Genomic DNA, 12,860 nt, shown 5'->3' on the forward strand with positions numbered 1-12,860 from the left:
TCTGACTCTCCCAGGTGCTGTGCTGGTATCTGACAGCCCAAAGTCCATATAAGAGCTGCATAACTCAAGGTTTCTTTGGATTTATTTTCCGTTGCCTAGATCTGAAAAAGTGACAACTAAGGAAACCATAGAATTACCAGAGTTTTCAATATGGTTGAGTTACATTAAATAAGTCTGGCCACTGAATCCTTGGCAGTGCCATCAGAGCTAACAACTGGCACATGGCTCCTGAGACGCTCACAACCAGGACAGCAGGGTGTTACAGGCTAGCAGTTTTGTTCTTTGACAGAACTCTGTGGGGATAACTGCACAGCACTTACCTGCAACACATGCCTTGCTTCATTCAATGGTATTTGTTTCTTTCACTAGAATCAAATTCAATGCATTTTTTTTTAAGTGTGGCTCAACATTAGCATTTCATTATATAGCTGTATCTTCCTCTGCTGAGTAGATGAAGGGAACAGCAGCCTTGATGGGAACTGCCAGACTGGTTTTTAACCTTTGCATTCGATAGGTTCCCTATGGCTTGAGGTTACAGATGACATTCATCAGGCTATGGATAATGATCTTTACCCACTGGGGACATTTTTTATTGACTGTCTAAAGCTTTTGACACAGCAGCCCATAAAATCTCCACTAAATAATTTGTCTCATATTAAGAGGGAAAAGAGACATACAGCATTAGAGATCTTAATCTGCTGGGTCCAGGGCTCAGATGGGAAGGGGAAAAATGTAAGGTTTTTGTGTGGAAAATCTTGTGAATATTTGACCAGATCTGCAGAGGATTCTCACATAAAAAGACAATTCAAAGATTGGTTTCTTGTCAGATAGACAGTCAGGTTGTCTGGAGTAGCTCACAAACGTGGGTGCAAACCTAAGGGCAGACAGTTACAAACCAGGGCACAAACCCCAAATTGGTTTCATGTTCTATAATTAGATTTCACCAACCAAGTATCAAGTGTGAATTCTTCAAGAACTGTAACAGCCTTAACGTGGACTCCTAGATGGTCCCCTTTGGTCTATCTTGCCACTCACGCAAGCTTGCCTTTGTGACGGATAGTCCCTTATACCAAAAATCACAATATTCAGGTTACTCCTAGTCCCAAAGGATCAGTCACTTATCCCAGGTTAATTGTAGGTTTGATATCTTACCAAAGACAATGCTTGTAGCCAATCCTGTAATAAACTAACTAAAACTAGGAAAAAGAAATTAGTTATTTACAAGGTTAAAGCAGATAAATATACACACACAAATGAGTTGCAGGTTTAGGTTCCAAAAGGTGATAGTAGCTGCTACATATGCACACTTTATATTGTGACAGGGTCGGTCCAGATGGCTATAGGAGAGTAATAGAAGGCAGATATATTAGTCCCAGGCTAAGTAGGTCCCTTTTCCCTGGTTAAGGTAACAAGAAAGGTTCCAGAACAATCAGGAACCTTCTGGAGACAATTAAGACAGGCTGATTAGAATGCCTTCAGCCAATCAAGAAGCTGCTAGAATCAATTAAGGCAGGCTAATCAGGGCACCTGGGTTTTAAAAAGGAGCTCACTTCAGTTTGTGGTGTGTGTGTGTGAGGAGTTGGGAGCAAGAGGCACTAGGAGCCGAGAGTGAACGCGAATTGAGGTGTACAAGCATTATCAGACACCAGGAGGAAGGTCCTATGGTGAGGATAAAGAAGGTGTTGGGAGGAGGCCATGGGGAAGTAGCCCAGGGAGTTGTAGCTGTCGCACAGCTGTTCCAGGAGGCACTCTAGACAGCTGCATTCCACAGGGCCCTGGGCTGGAACCCGGAATAGAGGGTGGGCCCAGGTTCCCCCCAAATCCGCCCAACTCCTGGTCAGACACAGGAGTCGTCGACCTGGACTGTGGGTTCAGAAAAACAGCCAAGCTGAGGGCTGCCGTGAAGCTCCAAAGCGAGCAAATCCGCCAATAAGCGCAAGACCCACCAAGGTAGAGCAGGAACTTTGTCACAGTATGTTCTTTAGGGCTAACTAAAACTCAGCAACTTGGGGATCCCTTGCTTATACTTAGACATATTGCCTTCTCTGAATTCTAAATAGCATAGTGATAATTTTTCTGGACAGGGTGGTTGAGCCTGTAGCTGGTTGATTAGGTCTACCATAGTCTTGAATCTCCCCTGTGGTAGATATACTCTGGCTGATGTGGAATCTATACAGCCCCCCCCATGAACTCTATTCTCTGGTTTGGGTAAAGTGATGACTTTTCTTTGTTGATCCTAAGACTTAGCATGGTGAAGAGACACAGAATTAGGTGAATGGAATCGCTCATCTGCAGCACTGATCTTTTTCAAGATGTGTTAGTTGTCACAGTTCGATTCTTGGATCCCATGTCATCTTATATGGGCTGCTACACAGCAATAGCTCATGAGAGGGGTCCCTGAAGAAGGGAGGGGAAGGGAGATGAGAAAAATCTATGCTTCATTTTACTAGATGCCAGGGAGCATGACCTAGGTCTGCATTCACTGTGGAAACAATGTTTTCCTACCCATCTCAGGCTGGTCAGAGGAGGACTTCGCTTCTCTGATGTTCTCAGTTAATGAAGGTTTCAGTCACTTAAAAGTCAGCAGCAACTCACAGGAGCATTATCTGAGGAAGCCTATTCAGGCCTAATAGGCCCTTTCCACAGGTAACAAGGAGGCTTTCATTGAGCTCTCCAGAAGAAAGAGTTTAAGACAAGGCTCACTCTACCTGTGTCCTCTCAGAGATAGAGCAACAGATTGAGTATCTAACAGTGATATGCCTCTCTCAAAGGCAAAAGAGGCACCGTCATTAAGTGGAACAGCTGCATAATAGAAGGACCAACTTTTGAATCCCAAGGGACTTGTTTTGGGGTAGCAATAAATCCCAGTACCAGGGAAGTAACTAACAAATAAGAGGTTTAATATCTAGCGAACTGGAGGGGAAAAAAAGGAGAAACAATGATTGCTTTACTACCTACACACACAATGGTATCAAAACCATACAGCACACAAAGAGGAAACTGCAAGGGCTCCATTTCTCATCCATGGAAGGTAAAAAGGAACTGAGGGATGGTTTTGCCCACGCTACCTTTTATGCCCTTGGAGAGGGAGGCACAAGGGCATCCACTGTGCAGACATGGGCCCAACGTACAAGCTCACGTATAAGAAAAAAAATATTACCAAGATAATGCACATTTATGTAAGGTAAAACAATTTACCACAGTCTGCAATGTAATTAGATTGTATCAAAGCATATATGAGGGGGCAGATTTACAGCTGCACATGGAACCTTAGTTTTGACATTTCCCGATATTTGGCTGCCTAACCATGCACCTTTCAGGAAATGTTCTCAACCCAGTTTTTAGTGTGGAATTCTAGTAGAATCATCTTCCCTTAGAATTCTTATTATGCTTAAGTGCTCAGATAGTGATAAAAATCTCTATAAAATATAGATATAATCTGTAGTAAACTAACTCTAGCATCAGCATATTGCACACTCAGGGGCCAGAGGCTTTACTAGCTCTGAGCTAAGCTTCAGTGAAATGCAGCAAATGGTACACATTAAAAAGGTCTAAATGGTACTGCACTGGAATAAGGAACTGGAGGAGTTAATTTGGGCCTAAGCAGCAGCCTATACAGCATAGTATTATGATACTAAAAATATGATGTGTTGAAGCATTACAGAAGGTGCCATTCCATCAAGCAATTCCTTTGAGTAAATTGCTGGAACACTCCCAAATGAAACTGCTGCCTTGGGAACTCCTAAAGTGGGAAAGCATTCTTCTCTCTAAGGGATACAGCAATTTGAAAAAGATGAATCTAGACTTGCCTTTTCTATTCTTGAATTACGAGGTTCATTTCAAATTTAATAATTTCGTGACGATGGCTAAATGACTTCAACTAAGCTGTAAGAAAATGTTCAGGAAAAGAGTATTTAAGCAAAACAATTAACACATCAATTTCTGCTAATGACAGATTTATCCTTTTCTCTGGATAATCAAATGAAGCTTTTCAAACTGATTTTATCACTTCACCCACTACTGAAGAGCAGTAACTTCTGGGATGAAATCTAGCAACCGTTTAACTTTTCTCCCAACAGTTACACAATAGTTGTGTGTGACCCCTTTATGTTTAAGGATCTGTCCCATTGTGCATTTTAGTTTGGATAATCTAATTAACTTCTCCAAACCTGATGAACTCTGTGAGGCTCAGAAGCTTGTCCCTTCCAAAAAAAGTGTCCAATAAAAGGTGTTACCTCACCTACCTTGTCTTATATCCTGAGAACAACACAGATACAACATTAAACACAACAGTTAAGAGAAAAACCACTTTATTCAGCTGAAATTAGTGTTTTTGGGTTTTTTTTAAACTAGGAGGAACATAAATACACAAATTTAACTACTCTACTCTTCTGAAGAGTTCTTCAGATGATCACAAGAGGTGACTACCTTTACCAAATCAGGTTTCAGAGTAGCAGCCGTGTTAGTCTGTATTCACAAAAAGAAAAGCAGTACTAGTGGCACCTTAGAGGCTAACAAATTCATTTGAGCATAAGCTTTCGTGAACTATAGCTACAGCTCACTTCATCGGATCCACTGAATGCATCCGATGAAGTAAGCTGTAGCTCACAAAAGCTTATGCTCAAATAAATTTGTTAGTCTCTAAGGTGCCACAAGTCCTCCTTTTCTTTTTACCAAATCAGTTTCCCAAATTGTTGCTGACCAAGGTAAGATTCATCTTCCGCATCACCAATGCTACTTTCTTCACCATTTGGGCTTCTCCTTTGTGGTCCTCACTTCAAGTGCTGGCTACAAATGAACCAGCTTTGCTATAAGTAAAAGATAGTACAGTATGGCTGCAGCTTGTGTTTGTTAGACCACAATTGAAATGGTTAAATTCTAGCACCATGGATTCTGACACTATTGGTGCCATAAAAAGATTTTCAGCAAGTGCGTGTCAAGGCAGCAGTAGGTGCAAAATGGCAGTTGAAAGTAAGTAGAAATTTAATAAAGTACATTCTACAATTTACATGAAGACTACTAAAAATTGAAACTTTCAGAACACTGTGCTAAGAAAAATGGACCCAGTTTACTTTAAGAGTAATCAATATGTTTAAATATTCAAGGCAGATTTAGGTGAAACACCACACACTTTCAGAACACAGATTCCCCTCACACCAACAGGATCTGGACTCTGCAAGGAAAGAGTGAGGAAACAATGAGGACTCCTTCAATGAAAATAAGAACAAATGTGGTACTTGGGTTTCATCTGTTGGCTGTTTGATCACCTCACTGGAATGAGTTTCAGTTTCCAAGAGGACAAGAATCCACTTACCTAACCCATGACCAAAACTGGTATGCTTGGTGGTGGTTTCAGAGGCTAAAGACTGGGTGCAGAAACTGAACACCCCAAAAGAACAACCCCTGCAGGTCAAGGCTGATGTAGAGTGATGGAGAAACTCTGTACATCCCCCATACAATATCTATTCTACAGCTGAAGACTTTAGTCTACAATGTCACCAGTTTGGGTACTTTCCAAGAGCACTGAGGGAGATACTTTCAGACACAAAAAGTGAGCTCAGTGCTTAACTGTCTTTTGTGCCTTTGGAAAAATCTCCCCATAAATTTACAGAAAAAGGTGACTTGCACCCCAACTCCAAAGTATCAACCTACTCCCACTCCAAACATACCATGTGTCTGCTCACAAGAGATGCTTTGAGAATCAATTTAGGTTTTCAATATAGCTAAGTACTTACCAGTGAGAGCCTATTAAGGTAAGAATTTGTTTTAACTGAAAAGCCTTCACATTCTCTTAGAAACATCCCAATCTATCTTCTGGGTCATTAATATCACATTGCTCCTCCATTAATAGCTGGAAGTGACACAAAGCAGTCGAAGCACACAAATCTAAAGCAGCTTGAAAGACTGGTTTTACAACAGGACATTGGAGAAAGTCGGTGCTCCACTTATTGTAGTGATCAATATTCCACTGGATATGGATGGTCAAAGAAGTGGTCTGTCCTGGACATACAGTGCATTATCAGCTTCATTCAAGGCTGCTGAAGAAGCTGGATGGGGTCCTGAACTGGAAGTGCATCAGGACTTTTTGTTTACCGGATGGAGGTCTTCAGAAAGAGATCGGAGAATACTTGTAAATGAAAACAAAGCTACTGGCATAGCAACATGTGTCTTGCATGTTCTAACATGAGCCATTATCACTGGCTGGCATCCTGCATCCTCAGTCATACGTCAATACCACTGGATAAGCATTCATTTGATTTATGCATTTAAGGCTATATTATTCAAAGTCTGCGAGTATCCTGAATTTCTGTGATACTGAGGACTGTTGAATGTGCTCTGTTCCCTGCAGAGGCCTTCCATACTGTGACAGGCCCTCCTATCCTGAACGTTAGTCACTAAAGTACTCTTCTAGTCCTAGCTCCTCTATTCTGTTCAGCATAACAGCAACCTGACAAACTAAACATGAACAAGCAAATAAGTCTGATAAAGCAAAGTTACTCGAGTTTAGAAAAATCAAGGTGTTCTGAAGGCATTTCAAGCATGTACGTTTTCAGGGTAACCACACAGTTTACAACAATTTTACTGTATTTTGGAAAGCTCAATTTTAAAAGTGGCTCTCTCTAGGCATGAGGCAGATGCCAAAATCCCTAATATGCAATTGCTCGAGAATCCCAGTGATTCGTTTCCTCCTACTTTTCAGTTCCCTAGGAAACTGGTCTCTGGATTATGGGGCCCTCTAAAGACCCTAAAAGAGAGGACTGGCTACCTGGCACCCCTTGAAAACCCAAAGGAGGAGATAATGATCTTGTGGTTAATGCAAAGTGGGAGATCTGGGTTCAAATCCTGGCTCTGCTGCAACTTTGGGAAAGTCACTTCATCTTTTTGTGCCTCAGTTGCCCATCTCTAAAATGGGATAATACTTTCCTAGCTCACAGGGGTGCTGCAAGTCTGAACTCAATGTTCTGAGGCGCTCAGATACTATGGTGACCATAGAGTAGATATGTAGAGAGTGGACAATAAACAGACAGCCCTCTTTCCCCAGAAAACATAGAAAGAGGTTCTTAGTTTGAGCTCACATATAACCCCATGAATGTGCAGGTGCTGGTATGCTACCAACTCTTTCATATGGACTCTGAAGAGTTATATTTGTGCATCTTGCATTAAGAACATCCTGGATTTAAATAGCTCTACTATGGATTTAGACTCAATTTCCTCGGAAAGCAATCTTGAACCTGATGCAGAGGGGAAAAAAACCATGCATTTGATAAACATGCAGGATAACAATTCATTTTTAGTATCATCCCATCTGGACATCTAAAGGAAAAACCAATTCTTCATGCCTGGTAATAGGGGCAAAAAATGCTGTGAAAATGTTGCTTTGGAAATTTGACTAGAGGCACTAAAAAGAGTTAAATACAAACATTCCTTCCCCTGTGCCATTTCACTAAGTAATTGAATGAAAGAAGGAGCAGAACACAGCAGTTCAAGATACAAGAGTGGTAGTGTTTTTTTTGTTTGTGTTTTTTTTTTTTTTTTAAAAAAGACCCTGCTGTTTATTCAGAATAAGTGAGAAGGGGTGCAGAGAAAGGGGCTGAGAAAATGCAGAGTGATTTACTGATTTTTCAGGGAGTCTTCATTGGACCGCACTGCTAAAAAACCTATTTTCTACATGTTGTGTAAAATCATCTCTGTTGGTCTAGGGTAGAGGGGACTTTAAAGAAAAGGTTTTTCCTAGGAAGTGTTCAAGTCCGGTACCATTGTGAGTTGAGAGGAATGGAGGAAGAGAAAGGACAAAAAGGTGAGAGACCTGTTAGTGCTGATGGCTACAGTCTGTGATGCTTACTGCTAGGCTGCTGGTGGGCTGAGACCAGTACAGATCATGCTGACCAATAACTGTCCGATTGTTTCCTTGTAATCTCATTCCCCTGTATCCATGTGTTACCTAATCTTAGATTGTAAACCTATTCCTCCAAAGAGCTCTCTTTGTTCTGTATTTGTAAAGCACCCAGCACAATGGGATTGTGGTTCATGGCTAAGGCTCTTAGGTACAAGGGTAATACAAATACATAATAATAGTGCCAACAGGAGACCATTCTAGTGTCAAGAGCTAGGAATCAGGGAATTTTTGATGGCTTGATCTCTATACTGCCTATGGGAAATAAACAGTCAATGGTAGCTGTTAACAGCATTACAGCACTATTTTATTCTCACCATATCAGCTATATTTAGCATGCTGAAGTTAACAGACAGCCTAACCACACCAAATCTGGACACAAGCTAAACAATCTAGGTCCAAACTGCATACATTTTCAGTCAACTAGTTTTTCTAAGCTGTGCTACTGGGAAATATATGGGCAGAAGGCATCCGTGTGTTACTGCTGGGGAAGAACAACAACTTTGGTCATGATTTATATCACTAATTTCAGGATAAAAAAATACTATCTTGTTTAAAAAAAAGAGGAAGAGACCACAAAATTACCTGTATTTTGTATTCGGCAGTGGTTACAGTTTATACTGCAGAATGTTTCAACTCAGTAAGCATGCAAATAGAATATTTTATTAAAATCAGACAGCTGGGATCTCTCTCTTTAAATGCCCTTTCCCCTGTGGCAGATACTATCAGGTTGCAGTTAAACAGTTTCTTACCTCCTCCCTCTGCCATGGTGAGGCTGTGCTTTTAAGAGATGTATTTCATAAAACTGAAACCCAAGTCCTACATCAAGCAGAGTCTCTCTGTGTCAGACATAGTTTGTTCTAAATTTAATCTGGTCAAAATGAGCTTTAGGTGGTGCTTTCAGAGTCAACAGTCCAAAAAAAAGAGAAAAGAAAAAATCACCACATCAGCATTAGCCACAGAAAGTCATTGTGGGTTTTCTCCTAGAGGAGTGGCTGAAGTGCCAGTTGTGGGCCACATGTACTTCTCCAGGGCACCTAATGTGAACTTAGTTCAATACTTGATATGGAAGCAGAAGTGCTTGTAAGTAAATATTATATAATTATATTCCATAAATATAGAACACCTTTCATCAAAGGTATCTCAAAATCTTACAGCCTGGTAGGTCTCACAACACCCCTTTCCTGTGGCTATTACTTCCATTAGACAAAATGAGGCACAGAGGACATCAGTGACTCGCCCAAAGTGTCTAGTGCCCAAGTGACAGAGCCACACTCTGTTCTGACTCTCAGTGCATAGTTCTGCCTACCAGACCACATATCCTCCTTTTAGAAGTGACCATTAAGTCATCTGCTTCCATTTTCTTCTCTTGCCACCAATTAAGGGACAGAGCCAGGACAAGAGCTCAATACAAAGGATTGTTCTGCATCAAAAGGAATTGTATGATATGAACTACAATGGGCAGACGAGCGGAGTCAGCAGAGTTTTATCAGTAAGTAAAACAGTAGCCAAATCTATTAGAGCAAAGAGCCCTAATTCACAGTGACTGTGCCAAAAAGTTTTCTGCCTGGCCTCTGACCAGAATCAAATCACCTCAGTACTTCAGTACATTCCTTTTATTTGGTGAGCAATACAGACAGCATATACATGAAGCACAAGGGTGCAAGTTTCCTTTATGCATGCCCCAACACCAGACTTCATTAATGATACATTGGATTGCAGGTAATATGCACCTCAAGCAAGGACTATGTAGCTTTCAAAAAAATTGATGCTAAACACAAATTCCAAGAAATATAGTGAAGACTGTACTTTGCAAACAAGGGACCTAAACCACCTTAACTCCCCCCCATAGAGTCGTCAGCCTATAACCTACTCAGCATACAAGAAAAAAATTGAAAATGTGCTCCACACCACATTGGTTTTATAATTTGCTTCATCCATTTATGTCTCAAGTATCAAGCATGAAGCTCTGTCACCACACAAGCCTTTGCTCCTCTCCAGAACGTGTTCTAATTCTGTTGTTCTCAAACTGTGGTATGCATACCGCTGATAACAGGTGGGTTAGAAAACCGCACTAGTAAATCATCAGCAGAAGGATCCTTCATAACTACACTGATTAAAATCATAAAAGCGGTATTGCAAAGCACTTTGGAATTTTAGATATGGGATGCTGACTCTTGAAGTTTGAGAACTGCTGCTCTGATTTCATGAAGTTGGTATATAGAAACACGCTGTGTTCCATGTTAAACACCTGCATAATTGGCTGTTACATGAACTCTCAGTCCTGTAAGGTGTGTAACATTTCCCCCTCTCCCTGTGTAAGGTATTGCAAACCAAAAAGTAGCAGAGGAAAAGTAATGGAATGTGAGTGCTGGAGTAGGATTTCTTCTCATATAATTTTAAAAGAATACTATACAAAATTCTACTGCATGTATAATGCCATAAAGTATGGCCTATGTTGTTACAAATTAATTATACCACTGAAAAGTAACTGAAACATCAATTTACTTAACAGGAAAAAAACCTGCCATGAATGTATATGGAGTTGAGGACAGAGATGCTATATTTTACATAATGGCAGCCCATTACTTTAGTTCTCAGTCAGTGAGTTTGTTTTAGATCATAAGAACGGCCATACTGGGTCAGACCAAAGGTCCATCAAGCCCAGTATCCTGTCCTCTAACAGTGGCCAATGGCAAGTGCCCCAAAGGGAATGAACAGACAGGTTATCATCAAGTGATCCATCCCCTGTCACCCAATCCCAGCTTCTGGCAAACAGAGGCTAGGGACACCATTCCTGCCCATCCTGGCTAATAGCCATTGATGTACCTACCCTCCATGAATCTATCTAGCTCCCTTTTGAACCCTGTTATAGTATTGGCCTTCACAACACCCTCTGGCAAGGAGTTCCAGAGGTTGACAGTGTGTTGCATGAAAAAGTTACTTTCTTGTGTTTGTTTTAAACCTGCTACCTATTAATTTCATTTGGTAGCATTTCATTTTACAGTCAGTCTTAGGTTCCCACATGGTGCTGAGAGGGATGGCAAAATCTATGATTATTTGAAATTGGTATTTGCAAGGGAAATATGAGAAATAAAATAACTTTGCCTACCCAACAATCCCTTTACCTACCCAACAATACAATGAACTGTATACACAGCCTGTATCTGCACTTACCATCCATATTTTGTTTCACTGTAAAGTTTAAAAATGGGTTCCAGAACTTATTAAATTATTCCATTCTGTAATCTATTCCATAAATTATTTTCAAACAAGTTGGTGACTATAAGATCCATTAGAAGTGCCTTTATGGGCAAGTCATTCCCACCATTTCAGTGCCGCCACTGGATTCTTATAGCAAATCATTAAGTGGCCAGATATCCATTTTAACTTGGATTTATAGACTCAGCTCCCCCCAAGTACCAAGCAGAATTTAGACACATCGATCTCAACTTATTCCTTCCCCACCCCCAGCTACTTCTCCCCATTATTAATGCCATTTTGCTCCACAGCATTTTAGTCAAACCTTTCTGCTGCTCTCAAAATGCAGTCATCTAAAAATCTCCAAATAATTCCAACACGTTACTGCCTCTTAATCCAATCTTGCTCATAGGATGAAAGTCCAATATGGCTTATGGAACATTTTAAACTGCTTTAATGCCATGTCTTGCAGTTTTAACATTTTTCCTAGACTTTGATCTAGTTTTCATCTGTGCTTTGTAAGTTTAGGCCCCAGTACATTTTAGATAAATGGCAACTATGGTTATCTGATTTAACAGGAAAAAATGCTGGTGCTTGATGTCTTTTATGCCTATATTCTGTTTGCAGCTGTTCCATTCGTCAGTGGTGATTCTTGCACTCATTTCCCTAAAATCTTTCATAGGGTCCTCTACATTCTAATATTGCTGATGAACATTGTAATTAAACTCTATTTTTGCATGTAGTTTACTAAACCTGTGAGATTACCTTCATCAAGCAAATCAATATTTTACACACTCCAACTTTAATCCATTTTGCAGTGCATCAAAAATTCATTTTTTTTTTTTCCTTCTTAAGAGTCACAATCTAAGCAAGGCCTGCCTAGAACTGTGAATTTTTAATGAGATGACAAACTGTTGGTAAAAACATGGTATTTAAATATCTCCAAAAGTTCAGAGTGTACAAAACATCAGAAATTCTTGTTACAAGTGCATTAAAACCACAAGGAAAGAGGAAATGTAGAGTTATTTTTCCATTTTCCAGCCGTTTCCATGTACAATAACAAATTAGGTTTACACACTCCTCAAAACTACATCCATTTTGAAGTTCTAGTGAGGTCATCAACTTAAACTATTTTAAATCAATGTAATTTCTTCCCCACAGTGTTGCCACTATAAAATCACAGTTAGCCAAGATCCCTCTTCTACCCCAAAGGACCAGAAACAGGAGAAAGGTAGTGGTAGGAAGAGAGTAAAACTCCAGATGTTCGATGCATACATTAAACCTATGCCTCACAGGGTATCTGAGATGCAATCACAACTGCGCCCCCAGTTCTGTATTATTTACAGAGCCTCACATACAGTGATACATAACTGCAACTATACATCATGCAAGAAAGACCAACAAAATAATTAGGTGTAATAAAGTATCTCTTAAGGCTGGAGGATATTAGTTTCTCATAGTAGCTTAGCGTTTGTGTCGACAAGCCATGACATAACAGCAAGCTGAGGTAGGAATCTACCCCACATTAGCCTGCAGCCACCTAACTGTCCATGTGCTCCTGCTGATGCATGCTAAGAGTTTGTTGTAGCACTATGATCTAGTCCCCTTAGATAGCATATTAACAAGCTGTTAACACATGAGCAAGGTGCACACAGATTATTCGGTTTCAGAGTGGTAGCCGTGTTAGTCTGTATTAGCAAAAACAACTATGAATCCTTGTGGCACCTTAGAGACTAACAAATTTATTTGGGCATAAGCTTTCGTG

At 40.4% G+C, this 12,860-nt stretch overlaps 1 protein-coding gene across 3 annotated transcripts in view; it reads right to left on the bottom strand.

The window, feature by feature from the left end:
* COP1 (COP1 E3 ubiquitin ligase) overlaps nucleotides 1-12,860 on the bottom strand; it is a 228,234-nt gene that overhangs the window by 65,111 nt on the left and 150,263 nt on the right. The gene's annotated exons all lie outside the window — the stretch shown is intronic.

Source organism: Lepidochelys olivacea (assembly GCF_965140295.1).
Source record: "Lepidochelys olivacea isolate rLepOli2 genome assembly, chromosome: 8".
Lineage (NCBI taxonomy): Eukaryota > Metazoa > Chordata > Testudines > Cheloniidae > Lepidochelys > Lepidochelys olivacea.